Genomic DNA, 6,293 nt, shown 5'->3' with positions numbered 1-6,293 from the left:
ACAATGCTTGATAAGAAATGTACTCATTATCTTGCCCATGTAATTGTAACCCCTCTGTACAGTATTTTCACAATAAAAAATAAATAAAAATTAAAAAAAAAGTCTCACAGACATTCCTGCCTGGGACGGCTTTGAACTGTAAGCCTCAGATCTGAGCCTCCTGCGTAGCAAGGATTACAGGCTTGAGGCACCAGTACCCAGCTTGCTTTTTTTTTTAATATAATTTTATTGTTATTATTAAGGTGTTATACAGAGGGGTTATAATTTCATAAGTCAAGTAATGAGAATATCTCTTTTGGGGACAACATTACCCCTTCCTTTTCTTCCCCCAGTTTCCCTCTCTGTCCCTGCCCACAAGTTATAGTTTGTTTTCTACATAGTATATACTGAACAGCATGCTTTATTTCTTCTTTCCTCCCTCTCTGAGCCTACTCAAAAAGAAAAAAACTCAAAAGCAAACATAAATACCATCACCACCACCACTACCACCACCACCACCACCACCACCACTAACAACAAAGAAAAGCCCATGTTTCCATTTCCTGGTATTTGTGGTTGTTTCCCCCAGCCCCCTTCCAGTCGTGGGACTTGACTGGGCACAGTCTCTGAGTTCTTTCACTCAAGGCTAGTGCTCTACCACTGTGCAACACAGTGCCACTTCCAGTTTTCTTGTGGTTAATTGGAGATCGGAGTCTTATTTACTTTTCTGCTCAGCCTGGCAGATCTCAACCTCCTGAGTAGCTACGGTTACAGATGTGAACCATCAGTGCATGACTTGGAATTTGTTTTGCTAAACAGTATTTTAAATGTTCAGAGGAGTTACACTTTTGCAATCTTTCCTTAAGGTTAGACTAAATGGTATGCTCCTTTAATCTGACTGTGTGAATGCCTAGAGTCCTGTATAGGTTATCATGTCCAGTTATATTTTAGATTTAGCTTCCATATATGAGAGATAATATGCACCATTTGTCTCTGAGTTTGCCTTATCTCATATAACATGATTTGTTCTAAGTCCATCCATTTCCCTGCAAATGAATCTTATTCTTTTTTTTTTTTTTTTGTCGGTCGTGGGGGGTCCAGTCGTGGGGCCTGAACTCTGGGCCTGAGCTCTGTCCCTCAGCTCTTCAGCTCAAGGCTAGCGCTCTACCACTTGAACCACTTTCTTTTTGCTTATATGGTGCTGAGGAATTGAACCCAGCCCCCCTATTATTCTTTAACATACAGTTCTTTTTGTATGTTAAATAGAGAAAATCTCGTGTTAAACATTCTACAGAGCCAGGTGCTGGTGGCTCATGCCTATAATCCTAGCAAACTTAGGAGGTTGAGAACTGAGGATCATAGTTTGAAACCAGCTTGGACAGGAAAGTTCCTGAGACTCTTATCTTCAATTAACCACTAAAAGAAAGGAAGTAGAATATTGGGCTCACTCCTGTAATCCTAGCTACTCAGGAGGCTGAGATCTGAGGATCTCAGTTCAAAGCCAGCCCAGGCAGGAAAGTCTGTGAGGCTCTTATTTCTAATTAACCAATAGAAAACGGAAATTGGCACTATGGCTCAAGTGGTAGAGTACTTGCCTTGACCTGAAAAGCTAAGGGACAGTGCCCAGGCCAGAGTTCAAGCCTCAGGACTGACAAAACAGCAGCAGCAGCAGCAACAACAACAAAAAACCAAAGAGAGAGAGAGAGAAAGGGAGGGAGGGAGGAAGGAAAGAAGGAAGTGAGTGAGGGGGAAGGGAGGAATGTAGGGAGGGAAGAGAGCTGTAGCTCAAGCAGTAGAGCACTAGCCTTGAACATAAAATCTTAGGGTCTCCATCCAGGCCCTGAATTCAAGACTGCCCCCCCCCAAAAAAAAAGAAAAAAGGAAAAAGAAAAATCTACCAACGTATCCAGGGAAACACAATAACAAAAATTATCAGAGAGGTGGGCTGGGAAGGTGGCTCAGTGGTAGAGTGCTAGCCTAGCATGCATGAAGCCCTGTGTTTGATTCCTCAGTACCACATAAACAGAAAAAGCTGGAAGTGGCGCTGTGACTCCAGTGGTAGAAGTGCTAGCCTTGAGCAAAAGAAGCTCAGGACAGTGTTCAGGCCCTGAGTTCAAGCCCCAGGACTGGCAAAAAAAAAAAAAAAAAATTAGAGGAGGGGGGGAAAGCAAGCAATTAGCCTCTGTACTTAGAAAAACATTAAAACTGATAAGTCTAGAAGCATTCATTTAGGGATGAAATTATATGCAGAAAAAAACAGTTCTATTATAGTTCTCAGACCAGACACAAGCTACCCATGTAGTTTCAGGCACAAAAATCTACTGATCTAATCATAGTTATGTAGAATACTTATAACTAGAAACTAGGTCAACTTTAAAGATAAGTCTGAAAACTTGCTACACCTTTTAACTACGTAAATAGGTCAGCCTGTTTGACAAGGGAGAATACTACATTATAATATTAGTTTTCAAAAGTCAGATGGTACTTTCTCTGCCCCATCAAGTTACAAAGCTGTTTAATTCCCCAGGTTTCTATGACACCTTTTATTTCTTATAACACTGTATCATTATAGTGCAATCTAACTCTGCTATATTGAAAAACACTATATTTTGGCACATTTAGATGTTTATTAAAGTCTTTCAGCTAGAATACACTTCCACACACCCCCATCCTGTCTTTGGGACAAGCTCTGGCTATGTGGACTAGATGGCCTCAAATTCAACTATACCTTAGCCTTCTGAGTGTTGGGATTACAGGAGTGTACATAATATCCAGCTCTATTTCTGCTTTTGTTTTTGGTTGGTGGTAGGGCCTGAACTCTGGGTCTGGGCACTGTCCCTCAGCTCTTCAGCTGAAGGCTAGCGCTCTACCACTTGAGCGTCAGCCCCACTTATGGCTTTTTCTGCTTATGTGGTGCTGAGGAATCGAACCCAGGGCTTCATGCATGTAAGGCAAGCACTCTACCACTGAGCCACCTTCCCAGCCCTTTTTGTTACTTTTTATAGAGACTCTAGCCTTGCATATGCTAGGCAAGGGCTTCCAAATTTAAAAAAAAAAAATTCAAGAAAAAAAACACTGAAGATTTTTTTAAAAACTCAAATACATTAAGCTTGATACCTACAATCAAGCTTACAATCCTGGCTAGTTAAGAGACTGAGATTTGAGGATCGTGATTTAAAGCCAACCCAGGCAGGAAAATCTGTGCCTCTTCAATTACCCACAAAAAGCTAGAAATATAGTTGTGGTTCAAGTGATACAGCATATATATTGGGGGGGGGCAAGCACTGCACCACTTGAGCCACACTCCCCCAAGACCTTTTGCTTTAGTCTTCCATGAGACAGGGTCTCATATTTTTGCCTTGGCTACCTTAGAATGCCAATCTCCTACTTATGCCCTCTTCATAAGTGAGACCACAACTGGAACCCAGCTTGTTTGTTAGACAGGTGGTTCATTTATTTTTTTGCCTGGGCTGGCCTCAAAATGAGATTCTCACAATCTCCACTCCCGATTAGCTGGGATTACAGGCACATGCCACCATGCCTGGTTCCTACAACCATACTTTGACAAACACTCTATTTGATCAACTTTAACCCACCAGCACTAGAAAAAAAAAAAAAACCACGTATACCTGCATAACATCATACTTAATATCCCTCTGTATGGTATTTTCACAATAAAAACAAACAAAAAAAGAATGTAGAACCTGAAAAGAACTGAGTTTAAAAAAAAGTTGCTAGGCTAATTCTAAGATTGTTAAGTCAACATCTTAAAAAAGAATCCAACAACCCTTTGGGTAGAAACAATTACTCCATGTAGCATTACCAAAGTCACACCACTAGTGAGAAACACAGCTTGGATCCTAACCTAGGCTGCCTGGCTCAAGAGAGGCACTCAAGTGCTCTTATCTAACTGTACTAGCTGCCTCTCCACTATTATCTCTAAGCTTTATTTGAACATTATGTTTAGGAGACTTAATCACTACAATATTACACTCTAGAAAAATGAAAAAAAAAGCACCTAGCTTGGTGATTACCTATAATCCTAGCTACTCAGAAGGCTGAGATCTGAGAATTGAGGTTCAAAGCCAGCCAGGGCAGGAAAGTCTGTGAGACTCTCATCTCCAATTAACCACCAGAAAACTGGAAGTGGCGCTGTGGCTCAAGCAGTAGAGTACTTGCCTTGAGCTGAAGAGCTGAGGGACGATGCCCAGGCCCAGGGTTCAAGACCCACCACAAAAAAAAAAAAAAAAAGTTTTTAATCACTAAGTGCAATTATATTTTTGTGCTTAAATTTCTTTTCATAGCAATTGAAACAAAGTTAGGAGACAGGTACTGGTGGCTCATGTCTGTAATCCTAGCTACTTGAGCTGTTGATACTCAAGGGGCACAGTTCCAGGACTGTCTGGACACAAAAGTTCACAAGACTCTTTCTCAACCCATAGCTCAGTGCAGTGTTGTATGCCTATCATCTCAGCTTTGTGATAGGAGGATCCTAGTACCAGGTCAACCTAGGCAAAGGCAGCAACAATTCATCTCAACTGGGCATGTGGTATACACATGCCAACTTAGCCACAACAGGAAGCCTGATATGGGGGAATCATGGTCCATGCACATAACTATGAAAGTAACCAGTTCACTTGGGTGCCAGTGGCTCTTACCTGTAATCTTAGCTACTTGGAAGACTGAGGTCAGGGGATCAAGGTTCCAAGTTAGGGCAGAAAAGTCTGTGAGCCTTGGTCCCCAAAATAACCAGCAAAAAGAACAAGAGTTCATAGTGAAGTTTCTGGGGACCAAAAGGAGAAAATTCAGTGATGTTCCTCAGAAATCAGTGATTCAAAATGGCTAATGCATGTGTGGACAGCAAGTGAAGGATGAGGACAGTCAGAGGAAGAGGAAAAAACCAGAAGAGGCAAGTTACACAAGCCAATAGGAAGATCCCAAGGAATTTAGGGCAGCTAAGTTGACCTCAGTCCACAATCTGATGAGAATAATTCAAGCAAGATGCATACATAGTAAAGGTGATCTGGCAAAAAAAAAAAAAGTATTGCGACATAGATATGCTACACGAAGACAATACTGGAGTCTGTGTCACCATCTTGTGCTATCTTCCTCCTTAGAGAGATTGGACTTGCATTAAATGGGGAGAACTGGGGTCCTTAAGGATGGTTTTGATTGGCAGGTCTCCTGTTTCCTACAAGGTTGTGACACTTCCAAGATTTAGTGTCCTGTCTTTCCTTTTTCTTTTATCCATACTTGACAAGTCTTACTTCATTCTTTTGTAGCCCCCAGCCCTATTTCATTGTCAGGCAAGTTTGAGTTGATCATCCATCTGCATATTGACTGCTTTTCTATTAATTACTATCACAAGGAAAAAGGAAGGGTGTTAAATGAAACTTAAGACATCCACAAGTTCAAGAATCAAGTGTACACTTCTCAATAACACCTGTGATGGATAAAAACAATGATCTGTATTTAAAAGGGGAAGGGGCAAGAATATAGTCCAAGTACTTTTACATGGGTTATAAAAAGAGACTGGGTTATAAAAATAGATTAGAGCCGGGCGCTGGTGGCTCACGCCTGTAATCCTAGCTACTCAGGAGGCTGAGATCTGAGGATCACGGTTCAAAGCCAGCCGGGGCAGGAGAGACCGTGAGACTCCTATCTCCAATAAACCACCAGAAAACTGGAAGTGGCGCTGTAGCTCAAGTGGTAGAATGCTAGCCTTGAGCTGAAGAGCTGAAGGACAGCTACCAGGCCCAGAGTTCAAGCCCCACGACCGACAAAATAAATAAATAAATAAACAAAAATAGAATAGAACCCCTTGAAATTGTTTTGAGAGGCTAAGGTAGAATGATGGAGCAGGCAAGGCTAAATGTGTACTTTGACTGCATGTGTAAAAATGTCCTAATAAGCCAGGCTTCAGTGGCTCAAGCCTGTAATCCTAGCTACTCAGGAGGCTGAGATCTGAAGATTGCAGTTCCATGCCAGCTTGGTAAGAAAAGTCCATAAGATTGATATCTCCAGTTAACCACCAGAAAACCAAAAGGGGAGCTGTGATTCTAAGTGGTAGAGTGCAGCCTTGAGCAGAAAGGCTCAGGGACAGTCCTTAATCCCTGAGTTCAAACTTCTCCTGTACAATAATGTATGCTTTATTGGGTGGAGGGGCGGGGAGGGGGGGAGGATGGGAAGGGATGGGAAGGGGAAACAAAGGAGAAGGCTACAATGCTTGATAAGAAATGTACTCATTATCTTGCCCATGTAATTGTAACCCCTCTGTACAGTATTTTCACAATAAAAATAAAAATAAAATAAAA

At 41.7% G+C, this 6,293-nt stretch overlaps 1 protein-coding gene across 2 annotated transcripts in view; it reads right to left on the bottom strand.

The window, feature by feature from the left end:
* The window catches only part of Slc25a17 (solute carrier family 25 (mitochondrial carrier; peroxisomal membrane protein, 34kDa), member 17), a 35,044-nt gene that overhangs the window by 27,613 nt on the left and 1,138 nt on the right, over positions 1-6,293 (bottom strand). The gene's annotated exons all lie outside the window — the stretch shown is intronic.

The sequence above is a fragment of the Dipodomys ordii genome, unplaced genomic scaffold (genome assembly GCF_000151885.1).
Source record: "Dipodomys ordii isolate 6190 unplaced genomic scaffold, Dord_2.0 Scaffold79, whole genome shotgun sequence".
NCBI classification, from domain to species: domain Eukaryota; kingdom Metazoa; phylum Chordata; class Mammalia; order Rodentia; family Heteromyidae; genus Dipodomys; species Dipodomys ordii.
The sequence above is the reverse complement of the archived record's forward strand: the minus strand, read 5'-3'. Positions and strand labels throughout refer to the sequence as shown.